The sequence below is a fragment of the Macrobrachium nipponense genome, chromosome 4 (genome assembly GCF_015104395.2).
Source record: "Macrobrachium nipponense isolate FS-2020 chromosome 4, ASM1510439v2, whole genome shotgun sequence".
Taxonomy (NCBI): Eukaryota; Metazoa; Arthropoda; class Malacostraca; order Decapoda; family Palaemonidae; genus Macrobrachium; species Macrobrachium nipponense.
Window position 1 is genome coordinate 91176881 of NC_061100.1, and position 21309 is coordinate 91198189.

At 36.0% G+C, this 21309-nt stretch overlaps 1 protein-coding gene across 2 annotated transcripts in view; it reads right to left on the reverse strand.

Annotated features, from left to right (window-relative positions):
- Positions 1 to 21309, reverse strand: part of LOC135211013 (glutamate receptor ionotropic, delta-2-like) — a 406072-nt gene that overhangs the window by 350306 nt on the left and 34457 nt on the right. For both annotated transcript variants that reach the window (XM_064244029.1, XM_064244028.1), the window contains exon 3: positions 19830 to 19847. The gene's annotated coding sequence lies outside the window, so the exon portion shown is untranslated. The remainder of the gene's footprint in view (positions 1 to 19829; positions 19848 to 21309) is intronic.

The window sequence follows — 21309 nt, forward strand, 5'->3', positions numbered from 1 at the left end:
TTGTCCTTTTTAAGATCGGTCAAACTTTTCTTATAGCGAGCAGGGAAGTTACTTTCATGCTTAACATTGGCTGCTCCATAAACAATCATACTATAATGGGCGTAATGTCTGTCTGTCTGTCTGTCTGTCATACAATCACGGCCAAACGGCTGGTCAGATGGGCAAGAAACTTGGCAGGGTTATGGTGGGGACCCCTAAGATGGTTTGTAATGGTGTTCCATCCAACCTAACCCCCTCCTTTGTAGGAGGTGGGGGTGAGAAGGGATTCCCGGAAACGGAGCGGTTTCTGGTCGTGAAACGAGGCTGGTTATTCCCGTAGACTTAGTTACTCTACGAATTTTCATACATGATTTCTGTACAACTTCCCCGGAGAAAGTCGCGAATACTTCAGCTCGGACACAATAGAAGATGAAAATTATCATCCATATCCGCAAGATTTTTTGAATAACTTAAATCCATCGGGACTGCCAGTGCACAAAATAACGTGGAAGAAGTACTGCCCGGTAATGTTGCTTCAGAATTTCGATCCTGCCAATGGTCATTGCAATGGAACGAGGTACACCATTATGGAGCTAAACGCCCACGTCATCGAAGCAATGATAGCAACGGGCCCTCACACCGGCAAACGTCTGTTCATCCCCCGGATTCCTCTGATGCCTTCAGACAACCAGTTTCCGTTCCAGTTACGGCACAGGCAGTTTCCCATCAACCTGGCCTTCTCATTCACTGCAAACAAGTCGCAGGGCCAGACTTTGGATCGTGTTGGTGTGTTTTTGCCGTCACCCATGTTCACGCATGGCCAACTGTATGTGGCGATGACCAGAGCAACTGACTCTGTCAACTTGAAATTAAGTTGTGGACAAACTGATAACGTTGTGTACAAAGAGGTTCTGTAGTAGGTATGTATAAAAATCGCCCTTATTTTAATATTGCTGAACAAATAGTATATATAAATTTTTCACTTCTTCACCCGTATTTTAAGTTTGCTAGTACCTTTAATTATGTCAACATGATTTTGAGGAAGATCACAATATTTTTCAAATTAACTTAGGGATGACGCAATCATTAAGCAGAAGGTCGATTCGTCATAAAGAAAGACAAACCATATCTAAGCGCACTCAAAACATTTTCACTTATTTGTTTATTTGATAGGTTCACAACACAATCTTGACGTGCACAATTAGTCCAATCACTGCTATCAATAATATTTTTGAGTTTTCTGTCAAGTTTCCTTTTTAGTCCTACGCAGTTTTTCCGTAAATTTCCCGTCGCAGCGAGTCCTTCCAATCAGCCGGGATAGAATCTGCCATAATACAACTTACTTCCCATTGTAATTTTAATATTAGTCGTGGCCTGTTTCATTCAGACCCTTGTATTTGTAACATGTTTAAGAATGACCTCAAAGATATAATTACAGACTTAAATATAAATTAGTTGCCTTAGAGATATTTGCTTTGTATATTCATGTTTAATATGCGTTGTGAATAAGTTTTTTGTTTACCAAAAGATCTTAATTGTCTTGTCCCTGTGTCTGAGCAGTTGGACTAAATCTTTTTGTTCTTAAATTGTACCCATGTTTATGCTTGTTTGGAAAGGTTACTCATTCTCCAGGTGTGTTGGATTCTAGGTACTAATCTCCTTATAATCCCTATCTGTCACTTATACAACCTTTCCTGTACTCTCAATTTCTCATGTAAGTTAGTTTGTCTGCTAAGTAAAGGACGTTGAGTCGAAAGATCTTGCAGAAACTCCGTTGTTTATCTTTCCTTCGTGGCTTATATCTTTATTTAAGTATATATTTGTGTATGTATGTATTTATGTATGTATGTATATAGATAGAAAGATATAAAATGAGGGAGAAATGTCGATCTAAAATGGGTGAAAAAAAGTTGAAGTTGCAGAGATGAACCGTTTGCGTAGCACTCTGCCGTAGGAAGAATTGAAAATGTGCAACATGTGAAGAAGCATGGAAGTGGCAAGGTTATGATAAGTAGAAGGAAAGATCAGTGTTACTAGGCGGGTTTGTCATGCAGAAAGAACGAGGGTAAGTTGGTGAAGAATACATAATTCCGAAGCGTTTAAGGGGGTGGGGGTGGGGGGGGGGGGGGGGGTGGAGGAGGAGGAAGTGAGGAAGACCTAGAAGGTGTTGGATAGATGGAGCAAAAGAAGTAAAGGAAAGATTGACCCTAAATATCCAACAAGCCCCAAAGCAGAGAGCACCCAAGGTGGAGGCGAATTGTGCCGAGTGTGACGGCGTATCATTTCCTGCTAAGAAGCCTTATGCAACGGTGCCCTTTTCACCATATTATTTGGTTCCATTCCATTGACGTGACCAAGCTGACTGAATACACTAACCACAATTTCTCGGCATCATCATCCCCTACCCTTTTATTTATATCTCTACATTACTCTTTCAACCTCCTGACTCGCCGCATTCCGCTTCATTCAACCGAGCAATTTCCGCCAATGACGATTTTGAGCACCTTCCTCTGATGACAATGACGTCAATAAAAGCATGGGTCCGCGAAGGAAACAAGACTTCATTTGCTAATAGTGAGCTACGAAACAAGTCTAGCCAAGATATAACTGCTGCTCGCACACAAACTTCGAAATTAGCATGAAGAATGATAGGTAACAAAAATGGCAACATTCATTAAGGAATATATCAGGTGAGTATTTTAATGAAAACACCATTCAACAGCCACTGATTACAGTTGATAGAGACAGCAGTCAAAGTACCAAAAAATAATAACCTCCCTTAAATTTATGATGGCACGATGCCAGGGAAATAAAGCTATCAATCTTAAAACTATAGCTTCGATACCCATCCGCAACACAGACTGCTATTGCCGTAACAAGAAAATGATTGTTTGGGTACTAACAAATAATAATATGCAAAAGGAGAAAATATTATTATCTTCTAAAAGACCTAACAATACCCGTTCAGTAACTCTGAGGATACTAGAATGCAAATGAGACTTTGATGCCGGCGGCTCCTCTCCCTCCAGGAACCGAACAATACCTTCAGATTCTTTGGAAAGGTTTTCTTTCTCCGGTTCCCTTTCGCTCTTCACAGGACTCGAGTAAAATCTTCATATCTTCCTTAATTTTACACCAAAAGTGCAACGATAACATTTTGAAAATTATGAAACGATAGCGTTAGTGGATTTCTCTAAATTGAGTTTGGGCTAAAGATAAAAAACAAAAAAATTATTTGACTTGTCATCTGTTGTCAACTATCACTTATTGTTACATATATTCCCCATTATAAATGTATTACATACTTGAACCACATACTAGATATGTAAACAGGCTTTAAATTTTGTGTTTTTCCTTTATTCACGACGATATCTTGTTATTAGCGTGGTGCTTTTTAATTTAATTAAAACATTATAAGCTTTACAATGAGTTAATACCACTGAGATATAAAACGCCATATATTAAAGAAAGTAATTAAATGCTCCTCCTGGCCAAACGCTAAACAGAACACAATTTCACATGCATTGTTTCCAATTCAGTCTCTTATCACATTGATTGAATTCCGTAATCTGGCGTTGCACTGGCCATGGTTATCGTCGCCGCCTCATATCAGATATTTAAAGTCGTTGGTCAAGTGCAAGTTGTAAAAATATATCGCATAAAATATGACGAAATAAAACCGTGTTTGAGAGGTCCACGGAGTATGATCACCAATGTAAGATAAAAAAAAAAAAAGGTTACCAATAGCCCTAAGCCATTGCCATATTCATTGCTCTTTCACAAACATTTTTCAAGGATATTCATGAAAGCAGGAAGCTTTCGAGTTTTACAATCAGATAAGTCGTACGATTACTTTTTGCAAAATAATAATCTGAATTCGAAAAAAGTCCAATTATTAAGCCAATTAAACAAAATGTGAGGGTAAATGCATAGGTTTTCTGTACTCCTATTTCAGAGGTACTAAATGAACTACGCCTCCGCTCCCATCTACGGGTATTTTTGAGAAGACGAAATTCAGAGTGAAAACTAAACTATCACATTTACTAAAATACAACCAAGCCGATGATCATTATTTACCAGGTTTGTTATGTTTATATGTCCCTTAGCCGTTTCCAAACTCTGCTTCTGCGATCGCCGAAGACATGATAAATCCTAAACCATGATTAAACACTTCCTCCATGTTTAGGGTGACCATTTATTTGACTTGCGAAAGGGGGACAAAAGTATATAGCAAGCCCATGCGCACTTGCACTTACGTTGAGTCGTTATAAATTTAGAAGTTTAATATATAAATATATTCAATTACAGGTGATGATAAATGAGGAGATCTATCAATCAGTGTTTTTATTCCGACATTATCGCTGACGTTTTAAGGTCTATCAGTTAGTGTTTTTATTCAGACATTATTGCTGACATTTTAAACAGAAAATTATTCTTTAAATTTTAAGGAAAATTACAGACTTTAAAAAGAACAAATCTTACATCCTTCTTTGGCGTATTCTTGGCTTGATTTGATCTTCACTAAGTATATTCAATAACAGGTAATGATAAAGTAGGTTTATCAATAAATTGTTTTTATTCAGACGTTGTTTATTGCTGACATTTTAAATAAAAATTAGTCTCTAATTTTTAAGGAAAATTGTAGTAATTACATAAAAAAAGAAAGGCTGAAAGGGGGACATTAGGGCGTCCCCCCAAGACCGCAATTTTTTGGGGGATAAAGAGTCAAAAAGAGGGACTGTCCCCCCTCAAAGGGGGACGTATGGTCACCCTATCCAAGTTGGACAATTTCAATTAATATACCCAGTAAATGAAAACAAAAGGAGGCTTGCAAACACCCAAAGAAGGACAGACGTGTTACAAACCAGACAAGTAATTTACTTGGTGCACTGCTATATAAAATCGCTTCATAATTACGGAGAAAAAAATTTGTCTATGATAATACCATCACTACACTCAGAACTACCTCATTTCATAAGAAAATGGTAAAGAGCGCAATTATTTGCTTCTTACACTTTGGAAGAAATCTGTAAAAAGACATATTTTCTCCTTTAGTATAGGAAACGTGTAGATACGAACGTCAAGACTACGCGCATTTTGTGGCATAAATGAAATTAAAAAATGACAAAAGAATTACGTTACGATGACTCCAACAGACAAGCCGAGATATTTTACATACTTGTGAATCCAAAACAAGAAAAAATAAATTCAGTGACCTCCAACAGAATTTTAAATCTTAAAATAATTTAGGGCAGTTTTCAAATTAAGAGTCAGAAATTATAACATACAAAGCTACATGGTTTTTATGGTCACAAATACAACAGTAAAATTCAACAGGCTTTTAGTTTAGTTAGCCTACTTTGTAAATCTTATTAAGGTAAAAATCTGCTGGCCTTTTCTTGCATATCTATGATATAGTACCCAACTACGTATAAAGGGATCTGTTGTTTATAACATATTGAAAGAATTTAGCCTATCAATATTTCTTCGACAAAGAATTATTTATATATAATATATATGATATATATATATACCATATTTATATATATATATGAATAGGATAGATAGATAAATAGACAGAGAAAAAAGATGCGTGCGTGGAAGCTGTGGAAAAACAGACCCGTAAAACCAATGAAATGGTTGTAAGTTACCTTTGAATGTTATTCTTATAAGAAACTATAGTCTGGGTATCTTTTAGACAAAAGTATCAATAGCTAAATTCTGCGATTCTAAGGTGTCCGTTTCGGCAAGAAATACCAAAGGAAGCTTCAGCAAAAAAGAGATGAGACATTCTTGAGAGTAGGCAGCGACTGCAGTGCACCTCATTATAATCGTCCTTTGGTAACCGAGCCCAAAAATAAAGCGTCATCGATCACATCGACGGATCTCTCTGACGTGGATTTTGATATCTTTCTCTTTTCTACCTCATTTGCCCCATGCCCTCATTTTTTCCTCTCATCTCTCCCTTCCCCTCCATTTTACCCATAAACTTTCTTCAACAGCTTTACCTCATTTAACACTCGTTATTTATAGATTTATTGGAGTGCCAAAGTCTTACCATTCACCTTCCCCTACAACATTCACGAGTGAAAAAATGCACAGGAATCATTCATACCTTCGCCTTCAACACCACAGCCCGGCTTCCTGACGCCTATCCTCGTTAACATAAATATTGTTAATTAATAACACACACGAACCCAACCTACTATACATATTGCTTATAGGAATACAGGCGCGTTCTTCGTTTAGTTTAGAGCGTTTAACAGTATTCGTTGAAATTAGACTAATTCTAAAATAAATGAGGAATCACTTTCATAAAAAAAGAAAAAAAAAAACGCCGAAATGAATCCCGTTACTTCATCAATTCGTCTTTGCAGCAAGTAGCAGTTCTGTGAGGCCTCAGGGCAAAAACGTGTAGCGTCCTCGATCTCGTGAACAGCACTTCTCTCGACTAGAGGGACTCTCGCATACGAAAATACCCTCGATGCCCTATCTGCCTTGAGAAGGACGAGTTGAGGAGGCTACTGAAGATGATGTACTTCCTACTCAACTGGCCCCCATAATGCGGGAGGTGACCGGAGGGTGGTTGGTGGGATGGGGTTGGGGGGAGGGGGTTACTTCAGTAGACTGCCATTAATCTAATCCGGAGGCTGTTTTTGCAGTTGCAACCACGTTAGTAAAAGGGGAAAATGCAGTTTCCGGTGCAACACGACCCATCTTCTCACCCTTCTACGCTAAACTCAACCCCACACGACCCCCACTTCTCAGTCTCCCTCCCTCCTTCGTTCGTTTATTATCTACGATCCCTCTTCTTTTTTTTATCATTATATTTTTGCTTCTAGAGCCGAAGTCAACTGGAGGCACGATTTTATTTGTTCAAGCCACGTTCATGAGAGTTTCTTCATAATTTTCCATCACACATATATGTGTGGGATGACGCAATCTGAACAGATAGATATCTCACAGTCTTCGTATATTGCATATTATTGACACCGCTTTCAATCTGAATAAAATGCGTTGCATATCATTCTCAAGGGATCTTTGCACTATGAACGTGTTGATGATTGATTCGCTGACGGTTCAGTATTTGCAATAATGATAACATCAATACAGTCGGAGATAACACCTCTGAAGACAGTTATCAGGCAATCCATATCAGTTTTTCTGTGGAGATAGTGAAGAGCACTTGCTCAACAAATGCAATCGTTGTTCAGACAAATAAAGAAAGCACTACAGATCGTACTGATAGCAGAGACGTTACGCCATAAGGAAGTGAAAATTAGCTTTTTCATATGTTATAACATTACAAAGCTTGAACATTTATGACGCCTGAGGCAACGATAAGCTCGCGGACACAAATTCATAATAATGATACTAAGGACGACCAGGGACTGACCCCGAAAGTGTAAATGTTGAAAGTGTCATTTCCCAAATTAACTGGGCTCCTTCTCCGCCCTTCCCAACACCTCCCTCCCCCACCCCCCTATCTCACTGTTTTGAACTTCCCTCTTCCTTAGTCGACCTTCGAGGTTATCTTACCCAGTCGTCTTACTCATCGTGATTCATCCTCATTTATTCACTCCCTTCCTTCCAATTACCCTGATTCTCTTTCTCTCTCTCATGTATCTCACGTATGTATAAAATGACTATTCTCCTTTTAACACTTGTCCGATAACCTGTCTAATGATTTCTCTCTCTCTCTCTCTCTCTCTCTCTCTCTCTCTCTCTCTCTCTCCTTAGCTCGCCCTACACATGACTAGTGCTGCTCCCTTGCGTTTGTTGGCAAAAGTCCCTCAAGTTCTGAAAAATAGTTCTAATAATACTTGTACATTTGCTGTGTTTTAGACCAGCCTCCAGATTCCTCATTGCATTACGTCATACAAACATGAAATATCTCAACACATTTATTAATTCAAAGGGGGAAGTCCAACTGCGTGAAATGAGTGTATTTGGTGTACACTAAGGGAGAATAGAAATTTGTGTAACTACATACACACAAACGCGTAATATATATAAGAAATCTTCACGTGAAAATTGAAGGAGGTAACAAAACTTAAAATTTTTATTCCAAAGTCATCTGAAGGGTACCCTGAAGATGACTTTGGAATAAAGTTGGAAGCGTCGGTGCCTCCTTTTTTAATTTACACGTGAGAATTTCTTATATACTTCATCTTCATGACATATATATATATATATATATATATATATATATATATATATATATATATATATATATAGATAGATAGATAGATAGATAGATAGATAGATAGATAGATAGATAGTTAGTAGATAGATAGATAGATAGATAGATAGGTGTGTGTAAGTGTACATAAATGCATACAACATACATGTGTATATATATGTGTGTGTGTGTATGCATGTAAGTAAATGTGTATAGACATACATACAAAGGAGGTGATACAGAAAGGTTTTCAAAGAGAACACTACGCCAAAAATGACAATATTTAGAAGTTATCGTCTATGTTTATGGACTCAACTTAATTAGTGCATAAAACACAGTGCAGAGACAAATATAATAAAAGCGATATTATCGTATTCTGTCGGCACATGGTATGATCCGATCAGTACTATCTGTAAATCATGATCAAATAGAAAATTGATACTGGCTGGATTCAAGGAGAAGCACCAACGTTAATAAGGCATTCAATAACCACTGACCAAAATTTATGAATAGTTCAATAGGATTGCTTGTTTACAACACTTGCATAAACTGTTTTTTAATGCTGCTTTGTACCGATACCAACAACTTACGCAATAAGTTAGAGTTTCACATTTTTATTTGAAATCGTAAGAATACGCAGCTACACAAGAACTGTAAATGAAAAATGAAAGTGAAAACTGAAAACAAGATAACGAAGTCGTAAGTATTTGGCGCTTAACTATCTCAAACCAAATAACATTATCATCGTGCAGCCTAATTCGCTCAGAAAAGACGCCACCACAATCAAGAAAGACTGATATGCACTCTGGCATATTATGATGTTGTTTTTCCTAAGTTTTCAGAGATGGCTTAAATTTAAAAAGATAAATACTACTATCAAAGTTACCAAGACAGTCATCAATACTGTCTAAGACCCTTAAGTATTTTTTTCGAAAAATCGAAGCGAATGAATTAGTAAATAAAAATGTTGGAAAAGTAGCGAAGCTCAAGGCACTGAGGGGCCCCTTTCTGGTTTCTCAAAAAACAAATTCTCCCGGAGCCTTATGGCCCTTAACCTTGTGTAAAGGCTTTAATTAAGGGTGCAACAGGAGGAAACCCCCACAGTTGCCCTGTGAAACAATTGCAAGGAGAGGGTGGAAAGAAAGATGTAAGAAAGAGAGTATGAACAGAGCTGCAGTAAAAGGAAAGAAAGGGATTGCAGACAGGGGCCGCAGGGACGCTGCAATGAACTTTAAGAATTGACTCTAGTCACCGCGTGGGGTACACCCACAGCACTACCCTTCATACGGTGACCTTGACTTCTGGGATGCCCGAAACAGAAGGGATACTAAATTCAATATGCCACTGCCGAAACAAAAAGCAGATGAGCGAAGGCCCCTGGAGCACAACGACGGTCAAACTCCTTCGTAACCGAACTGTAAGGCTGAGAATACATACATGCCCGCCCTCTATAACAGATATACAACTGTCCTTAAAGTCTAGGGGCTCCTTGATGGTAATCTGATATAACTAAAAAGGCAACACGTCATCCTAGGTGGTAAAAGGAATCTTTGCTGGCTTTTAACAATAAGGAAATGAGCGAACGAGTTATAAAAAAAATAGCCTGTTCTAAATATAAGAATTCACTGAGCATTTCCCGTTTCAAAAAGCTTTCTCAAATATCCATTCCTCAGCATATCACGTCACACAACACACAAAGAAAGATGGGAAAGTGAGGCAGAAATGCTTGATGATGCACACCTCTCATTATTGCCTGTGATTAAAGGTTTGCTTAAACTCCTTCCTAAATCTAACAAATAGATGGCGGGATTCGATCCTGAGTAGTTAATGGGTGCCGGAATCAGATGGAGTCAAGAAAACCGCATGACGCTCGTAACCTCAGTTCACAGACTTTCAGAAAACCGGAAGGTTCTCCTCTTCTGGTGCCACTCTCTCACAATGAAGAAAGCGAATGACTTATTATATATAATATAGTATAAGTATATTAGTCTATATATATATATATATATATTATATATATCATAGATGTGTGTGCGTGTGTATAAACGTGTTTATATAGTAGGAAGAGAGAAAATGTGGACGTAAACAACATGAAGTCAAATAACTAAATAACGAAAAGTACGGGAAGTCAGAACAACATAATTATTTTATAATATAACATTTTAAAAGGCATGACACGTACATAATGTGTCTTGCAAAAAGGGTTTCTTTTGGAATATTCAACCACAAAAAAAAACCCACAGAAATGCATATAATGCACTCCATCAAATGGTTATATACAATTATTTTCTAACCTCGCGCGGAGCGGCAGGTAAATTACTTTTCATATTGGCAAGGCGCCGCCAATTTTGCAATCAATTTTAATATATATATATATATATATATATATATATATATATATAATGCACATATATATATATATGGAACATATATATATATAATAGTATTAGTATCTATATATATATATATATGTCACATATATATATATAATGCAATAATATAATATATATATATATATATATATCCATATATGTATATATATATATATATTATATGTACACACACACACACACATACATATTATTATATATATATATATATATTATAATATATTTATATATGTATATTATATATGTAGATATATCTATATATATATTATATATATATATGCACAACACACTACACACATACATAGACTATATATATATATATTATATAATATATTATAATATATATATATATATAATAAAGTTAGTTTCCCAAGAAGGAGTGTATGATACGAAATGTAAAAGGCCAAGTTTATTGCATACAATGATGTACAGAGATGTTATGTGATAAAAGTATCGTATGCAATAAACTTGGCCTTTTACATTTCGTATCATGGACTCATTCTGGAAACGTTATAATTGAATGCTGAACGGTGAAGCACTACATATATATATATACATATATATATATATATATATATATATATATATATATATTGTAACGATAAGTCGTTATTTGTTTTAAACAACCATTACGCATTACGATGGTTGCATTGTTTCCCTTACCCGTCAGCGTTTATCGTCATGGTGACGAAGTTACTTCTGTCCTGGTGTGAGTGACACCTGCAGACAGGTTTTGGACGGCGACCTGAGAGGTTCTGGGAAACCTCGGTTGAGAAGGCAATAGTAGCATGGCAGTATTGGGGCAGCTGGAAGTTATTTTGTAACTTCAGCAGGAATCGCTTTACCTGTTGGCCGTGGTAGCAGATGGATGGGAGATGGCTAAACCATAGTCGTCTGTTTAGTTCCAGTTCGACAACAGATATGTTGTGTTGACGATCCTTCCGTGATCATCTGTGTGATGGCCGTGTTCCAGTCTGCAGTTGGTAACTGCTTCGATGTTTTCACAGAGATCGTCTGTTGTTATCCATCCTTTTCGACAGCTGGGTCTGTCGTGTCGTCTCTACGGAGATCGTTATGCTATCCGGAGTTATGCAGTTTGGTGTTACGTTTCCGTGCTGCATGATTGTTTTTTTTTTACTGCTGGCTTATTAATTATCTTATTGTATTTCTTCTTTATGCTGCCTATTTGTGATGTTATTATTATTTATGCTGTTCGTGTTATTGCCTGCTAATAATAATTTTTGTGTCGAGCAAGTGTATGGCTCTATTAATGCTATTTTAATTTGTTGAGCATGTGAATGATGTTATTGTAATTTTCATTATTTCTTGTGTGGAGCGAGTTTATGCTCTGATTTAGTGCGATGGTCACTAATGGTGTCTGATTTTGGTTGATTTATTATTTTGGTAACTAATCATTGTGAATTTTCGCCACCCAAAACCTGTTCACTGTAAATAATGTAATAATGTAAATAAATTATTATTAAGGTTATTCTTGCAATTTGGTCAGTCCTCCTCCTTGATTTGCCTTGTCTTTCGTCAATCATTCCAACCCAATTTCTTGTTTTTATTTTGAACCTGCTGGTCTCTTAATTAAGAGACCGTTACAATATATATATAACCAGGGATCAGTCCTATGCCCTAGAAGAGGGATGTTTTAAAAACTATAATTTAAAGATAAAAAGCGTTTATAAGGAAATATTCATGGATGGCATCCTAATTTCTCAAACCAATCTAAAACAAAAATGTTACTTTACAGATATTATAAAAATATAATGAACCTCGTTAAAAACTTAACGTTAACAATACAACTTACATATGTTAAAAGTTCAATGATCCTTACAGAGAAAGCTTACTTCCAACATTCTGCAACACCGACAATTAGACCAGCCATCGTGACTGGCAAATATGAAGGAAATTCTGGAAAAAAATTAATTGATTCTGCAATCATGTAATTCATGGAATTGCATTTACACTATTGAACACTGAATTATCTAACTTTCCACACGTATTTTGAGTGTGTGTGTATGTATGTATATATATATATAAATATATATATATATATATATATATATATATATATATATTTATATATATATATATATAAATATACAAATGGAAAGTTATGAAGTTTTCTGCTATAGCCTATTTCCAAGTACATTATCTTAAGTTTCTATTAGGCTATTTTTCATTTTACAATTCTTGTTCTTTCAGACTGAGTGACGGAGTTAAATACAGCCATGGCTAACGCCTCGGAGGAAATCAGATGGATTGACCGAATCCGGGCTATAACCTTCAGTGAGGCCAGAGAAGCTTGCGCATCCTTCATTTCACGTTCCTGGATAGCTAAATACATTAAAAGAGACTGGAACAAAAATCAACATGACTGTCATCACGAAAAAAGTGAGAATCTTGGAAGGCCAGAAGTCCTTTCTCAGGAGTCAAAAGACATCATAGCTGAGGCAGTGGGTAGACCAAGAAAGTCTTTATGTAAATTGGCGCTTGAACTAGAAACAAAAAGGGAAAAGAAGAGAAGGTATAGTGCTGTATATCGTGAGTTGAAAAAATCTGGTATTAAGCCATTTCATGTTATCAGCAAGCCCATCACTCAGCAACAGAGAGAAGACCGTGCATGGTTTTGTGGTTCATTTCTTAAAGACTGGGATGAAGCTGACTTTCTCCATGTTGCCACATCAGATGAATTCTTCACTAACACAGTCAGGAAGCCAAATCATAAAAATGACATCATTCGGGCGGCAAAGTTGGATGATGTCAGCCATGACTTGCGCTATCGCCAAGTTGTGAAATTTCCTGAATTTTTCTGTTTCACAGCCAAACGGTTAATGTGGATCATCAAAGAAAAAGGAAAGTCATGGAATAGCGAATACTCCAGAGAAACTGTGCTTACTCGTGGAGTATTTCCTTTCCTCAAAGATCCTGAAAATGTGTTATCTGTTGAAAGTCACATTTTTGCATGATAAGGCACATGTTTCAAGGCTCTTCAGACACAACAACTGCTTCGAAACAGTGGTACCGATTTCTTCTCGTCAAGTGAATTTCCAGGTAGCTCCCCTGACCTATGTGTGTGATAACACTGGTAGTATCTTAAAGGATTGTGTTGAAGCATGCACAGTGAACTATGATGGTATACCAAGCCTCGACGATCTGCGAAGAGAGGTGACCGAAGTGCTCAGGGAAATGAAGTTTGAGTCTCAGCTTTTTTGCGATTTGCTGAAATCATACCCCTCAAGAATGCAAGCTGTGGTACAGGCAGATGGAGGCCACACAAAATATTAAATAGTCAGAGAGAAAGTTAAACAAATACCTGTTCCAAATTACTTTTGTTTTTGTGCTGTAGAGGGGGGCGGCTCTAATTTCGAAACACCCTGTATGTGTGTGTGTGTGTATGTATGTGTGTGTGTATATATATATATATATATATATATATATATATATATATATATATATATATATATATATATATATCACGGCAACGTTTTTAATAACCACAAATGTTAAGCACCACTGCCATTTAATTAATACCCAATTTACTATGCCTCAGGAATAATTTACACCCAAAAGGAATAAAAAATGATATGCTCCGTCACCAGTGGACTTAGAACCGTTGTCTGATTTAGAAAGAACGGTATAGAATGACTTTTGACCTAGTACTAGGCCATCAAGAGAGGTAGAAGTTGATATCGAAGTCAGGTTTTTTACTCAGACTCAGTGTCATTCATTTTCACCATGATATTGATTGGTAAGTTCGAAACACGCGGCTAAAAATGAAATTTTGTCACAATGACCAAAACATTCAAGGCCAAAAATAACGTTTAATATCTAAATCACTATGCCTCGGGAACAATTTATCGCCACAGCGAATAATATGTCATGAGCGCTTCGTCAACAGTGGAATTCGAACCACTGCCTGGTTCAGAAACAATGATATACGGAGATTTTGACCAGAGCATCAAAAGAGGTACAAAGTAATATCGACTTTTGCAGTTCACACACACATACATATACATATTTACATAACCACAACAATAAAATGGTATTTGGAAACTACAGATTCATCAACTTACCTCATATAAAAATCGGGTAAATAAGTTTCAGTAGGTGTCACCTGACCACAGCTCTCACTAACCTTCAGAGACTGGAAAAATAAAAATACTGCAGCAATTTTAAATGAAGCCTATTAGCTACACATGTACAGTTCACACAGCTATGACTATGGACACGAAATATCCATCAATAACATTCAATTAATGCATAACAATACAATTAACATACGTTAATTCATTGATGCAGTACATCATCATCATCTTTATTTGTAAGTAACACACACACACACACACACACACACACACACACACATATATTAATATATATATATATATATATATATATATATATATATATATATATATATATTAGGCATTTCATGTATGCGATATGAGGTTGAATGATCATGCTGAAAAACTTTATTAAAAACATTTCGATGAGTTTTACATAAAATCATGAATGTTTTGAATTATCAATACAGGAAATAAGAAAATGTATAAATCAAATTATTTTTCTAATAGAATGAATTGATTTGAATTAAAAATCATATGCCAAAACTCACAGTGATTTATATTTTTTCATAGAAAAAGAATTGGCTGGAACCATTGACTGCTACATCGGTCATAAATTTTCACAGACTTTTGTTGCAATTTGTAATGAATACATGAAGCAAATACTATGATGTCAAATAATATCCACGAGTAACCTACTAATAGTTGGCCAAAAGCGTAAAAGCGTAAATTGAGTTTCGTTCTCAAATTTCTGTAACAACAGTTACCATAAAATCATCTTTCAATACAGCGGGGAGGAAAGTGACAGAATTTTGAACAAGTACTGGAAAATTGCAGCCTACTAACCATTTCTGACCCGATGTGGCATCGTTTTTCGGGAATATCTCCAAGGCTTTTAGTCGGACAGTGATGACATTCTAACACAATGTTTACAACACCCGCCGTAATTTATGTTATAGGAAACAGTCAAATTTATATACTTTAGGAGTTTACTCTTATGATTTCAAGTTGTAGTCAGTCAGTGAGTACTCAAACACCTGAGCAAAGGTTCAAACAATTCGACTTACGACCCCCTCCCCCCCTTCATCCGTTCCCACCTTCCCCAACCAACAAGCTAAGCTCTCCCATCCACCTCACACACCCATCATTTTTGTCATCTCTTCCCCTTCCCATTCTCCCTCCCCCTTCTATCTCATTCTCTAAATTGCACACAGGGAGATATAAAGTCTTACACAAAGTTATCCTACAGCAATTTCGTTTAATAGATTAAGAATAGAAATGTTGGGTGAAGTAATGAATCAATGGGTTATGGACATGACTGTTTTGGCTCGGTTGGCAGTTTTGATTACAGTATTTGAGTAATATTATATTATATTATACTATATACTATAATATAAATTTTCACTGACATGCGATCCCAGAAAGTGGTTTGTCGCTGGGTATTGAAGGTGCGCTGCAATCACGCTGCCGTGCGGAAAAACGGCCACACACATACTTACAATCTAAGATCATAAATATAATTTCCCACGACAATTCTTAGACAACACAGTGGAATCAGGTTGAACATTAAAAAGAAGCTCATTAGCAATAACTACTCAACTCATTGTTGGGATATACACATTTGAGTTATGTGGCAAAATCATGCGATGTAATAATGTTCAATGTATTTATATTTTCCAGTGCGTCGTTTAATTCTGACCACAGAGAGAGAGAGAGAGAGAGAGAGAGAGAGAGAGAGAGAGAGAGAGAGAGAGAATTGAAGGAAGTGGAGGGAGTGGAAGGTGATAGAAGGATGGGTGTGTGGGGGGATGGGGGAGCTTATGTTGGTGGGGGAAGGACGGAACTGATAAAGGGGAGGGGGTCGTAATCGACTTGTTTGAACCTTCGCTCAGGTGTTTGGGTACTCACTGACTGACTACAATGAAAATCTTAAGAGTAAACTCCTAAATTATATAAATTTAACTAACTCATAGAACATTATAAATTACGGGGGGGTGTCGTTGTACACTGTGTTGGAATGTCACCACTGTCCGACTAAAAGCCTTGGAGATGTTCAAAAAAAAAAAACGAAGCCACAAATCGGGTCTGAAATGGTTAGTAGTAACGAGATAAACAAACAAGAGGGCACTTGCTCTTTAACCTCGAGTGGAAAACATTCCTCAGTAATTGCCGACCCTTAGCATCGAAAACTTTGGTCAATGTTACACGGGCATCCCTCAATCTTATTTGTGCAAATGAGAGGTCATGAATATCCTTGACACGTATAAAACAATCAAGTACTAATATGACCTGGCGCTTATTCCAGCCAACTCCTAATCTCCCTGAAAATGCACAAGAATGCACATAGCAACTTACCTCTCGAGTGAATGAAAATTCTCGTTGATGGAAGTTGTACGTATTTTCAGTAACTCTATCACCTGAGGCTCTGCTACGTCTCTTGGAAATTTGGCTGACAATTCCGAAGGCAGCAAAATCACTCCAATACCTAATGCGTTTACGTATACCATTCCGCCAATAAATGAGCCATAGTTTCATCACAAATTATGAAACTGCCAATGCTACTACGTATTTCTCATAAGTATCGAACGCTGTATCAGCCTATCAGATCGACAAGGACCATTTTGTTATCTTATATAAACCACACAGATGTGACGCAATTCATCTACAGGCAAAAGCCGTTCCTACTTATCTTCTCACTAATAACGACAAGCGCTTATTGCAATCATGACTGGGCAATAATTCCCCAGTTATAAACTGCTCAACTGATATGCTTATGTAAATGGGCGTTTTAATGACGATGGTCATCGATACCGTGAAAATAGCTTGTTTTTTTTTATGAGAACCAATCTCGGGATGAACTTTATGACATGAGGAAAAAATCATATTTTAACATGCTAAATGTTGCACTGTAATTAAATTTTGGCCTTTAGTTAAAATAATCATTTATCAAGTTGCAGAAAACAGCTATGTGAATCAAGACACCGCAAAAAATACACCATAATTCATGTAGTTGCCAATTACTGCACTATAAACCACTAAGACATGAAAGATGGTTGTCACGTTACCAAATCGCCAGAAGCTGCATTCTAATCCATATAAGGAAACATGGTATCATTTTATCCAATCGCCAAAACCTTCATTGTAATCTATAGAAGGAAACTTGGTATTATTTTATCCAGTCGCCAAAAGCTGCATTGTAATCTATAAAAGGAAACTTGGTATTATTTTATCCAGTCGCCAAAAGCTGCATTGTAATCTATAAAAGGGAAGATGGCATTATTTTATCCAGTCGCCAAAAGCTGCATTGTAATCTATAAAAGGGAAGATGGCATTATTTTATCCAGTCGCCAAAAGCTGCATTGTAATCCATGAAAAGCCAGAAGGCATTTTAACAAATCGCAAAAAACTGCATTGCAATCAACATGAAAGAAAAGCTGCACCGTAATCCGTGAAAAAAAAAAAAAATTCCCATATCGCCAAAAACTGTATATAATCCAAGACATGAAAGATGTTACAATTTCATAAAATTGCCAAAACTTAATTGTAATCCTAACATAAACGATTTTTTTTATCAAATCGCCAAAAACTGCATTGTAACGCCCGACACGACAGTATTGTCTGCGCTAAAAACTGCAGAGTAATCCACGACAGCGGTAATATCAAAACCATAATTTAAAAAATCGGATTACACTTTATAATACTATTAATAGTAGAATAAAGAGCACTACCAAAGCTGCATTGTAATTCATAAAAAAAAATGAATGTACCGAAATCTATTAAGCTGTTAACACCTGTATTTTAAATTTTGGCATGAATACAGTACATACTGCTAATAACTGCATTTTAATCAAAGATATCTTCAAAATGGTGTCTTAATTTATTAAACTACCAAAGGCTACATTGTAGTTCACAACAGAACGACAAGTTGTGTTGTAATCTAACACACCACTTGCTGTTTTGTTATTTGGGAGGAATCTTAAGATATGTATGATGATCTATCCAGTATCCTAAAACCAATCCATTCTAATTATCATCAAATTCTATAATCATCATCAAATTCTATATAAAAAATAATCAAACCGGCATAAGCCGCCCTATAATTCAAAGAATATCTGAGAATATATTGTAATTTAAGATAGAACCAAAGACTTCACTTGAAAAAAAAATTAGCATATTCCCACGAGCTATCTCCAAGACATTTCAGAATTGCAGAATTTCCTTACATGGTTTTTTGTTAATCTATAACAGAACAGAACAATGTAAGGTTTTTTGTTAATCTATAACAGAACAGAACAGTCATTTAAGATAAGCTAGTTCGAAAATTACCTAAATATTAATCTTTAGAAGTGCGATTCATTTCTCATCAGAACGTTAACATCCATACGAATTATTCAGATAAATTAAAATATAATAAAAAATTGTAGAGGAATATCTTAAAGATGAAATGATGACAAATGTAAAATGGGGTAGTATTGCCTAAAAGTAACAAACAAAAGGATATGTAACATACCTTCTCGGCAACTACAAACTCTGGAGCACCGGCGAGTTTTACAGACAAAACTACCCAGAAACAAAAACAAAAGAGAGCGCGCTTTCTTCATCAGACATGTTAAAGTCTCTTAAAAGAAGTATTTCCTCTGACGAAATCAGAGATATTGTATCAAATTTTCCTTATTTCTGGGTACCTTACGTCTGACCCATAGACTATGAACCAAGACAGTCAGCCAATATTAAATATAAGTGGAACCATTCAGATTTGAAGCAAACCCTAAACATCAGGTGAACTCAATGACACAAATGACACAAAAATACAATGTGCATAATATAATAATAAAACGAAAAATAATGACTGTCTCAGGCCCAACACTTACCAAACTACCACCAAATCCCTTCCGTAGAGAGCTAAGCTTCACTGTAACCTACATTTTGAAATGAACACTTACAGAAAATGTACTTATTTTTATTATAATAAACACCATGATTTAAAAAATAAACTAGCGAACTTTGCTGAATCAAACTTCGATAGACGGAAGCAATAAAAAATGTTGCTTTATATATATATATATATATATATATATATATATATATATAGATATATATATATATATATATATATATATATATATATATATATATATATAATATATAGGCAGAAAAGTCTTAACAGCTGACATATCTTGGCTCAAAAGTGCTATGGTTTCTTACCTTTAGGTCTTCATATTTCTGTAAATAGCATATAAAAGAAATTATTAATATCTCTCATATTTCTGTAAATAGCAAATAAAAGAACCAATTAATAATGCTAACTTAATGAATTTTCTTAGAGTTTAGGTATATCTGAGTAGTTTCTCTAAAACTGACGCATTCTCATAAACCCATGTAAAAATATGAGAATTTTCTTATTAAGGTCCTATTGTTCAAACCGGGGTATTCACGTTACATACTCTAGTACACATGAGCATCTGCAACATATTTTTTGGACTTCCTAGATGACAGAATAAAACGAATTCAGAATTGCAAGAGAGACCTTACCTTACAGACCTTACATCTTGTTCGGGTTGCCCCAGGTCCCTCAGTGTGAGGCACCTCTAATGTCTACCAGAGAGTTGCTAGTACATCTTCCGGTATATTTTGCATCTTCCAATCTTGGATGGTCTGGGATGCAGTTTAGATATTTGTCGAGCTTATTCTTAAACACATCTACGCTCACTCCTGATATATTCCTCAGATGAGCTGGCAACGCATTGAATAGACGCTGCATTATCGATGCTGGTGCGTAGTGGATTAATGTCCTGTGTGCTTTCCTTATTTTTCCTGGTATAGTTTTGGGCACTATTAATCTACCTCTGCTTGCTCTTTCTGATATTTTTAGTTCCATGATATTTTCTGCTATTCCTTCTATCTGTTTCCATGCCTGAATTATCATGTAGCGTTCTCTTCTCCTTTCTAGACTATATAATTTTAAGAATTGTAGTCTTTCCCAGTAGTCTAGGTCCTTAACTTCTTCTATTCTAGCTGTAAAGGACCTTTGTACACTCTCTATTTGTGCAATATCCTTTTGATAGTGTGGGTACCATATCATATTGCAATATTCAAGTGGACTACGAACATATGTTTTATAAAGCATAATCATGTGTTCAGCTTTTCTTGTTTTGAAGTGCCGTAACAACATTCCCATTTTTGCTTTACATTTTGCCAACAGAGTTGCTATTTGATCATTGCATAACATGTTCCTATTCATCATCACACCAAGGTCTTTAACTGCTTCCTTATTTGTGATGGTCTCATTATTAGGTCCCTTATATGCATATAGCTTTCTTTCTCTGTCTCCATAATTTATTGATTCAAATTTATCAGAGTTAAATACCATCCTATTTACCTCTGCCCAATCATATACTTTGTTAAGGTCTCTTTGTAGAGCGTTCCTATCTTCGTCACAAGTAATTTCTCTACTTATTCTTGTGTCATCTGCGAAACTACTCACTACCGAATCCTTCACATTATTGTCTATGTCTTCAATCATAATAACAAACAGTATTGCAGCTAACACCGTACCTTGCGGCACACCGGATATTACCTTGACTTCATCCGATTTCTCATCGTTTGCAATAACTATCTGTTTTCTGTTGTGTAAAAATTCTTTTAACCATCTTCCTACTTTTTCCACGATATTGTGTTTTCTAAT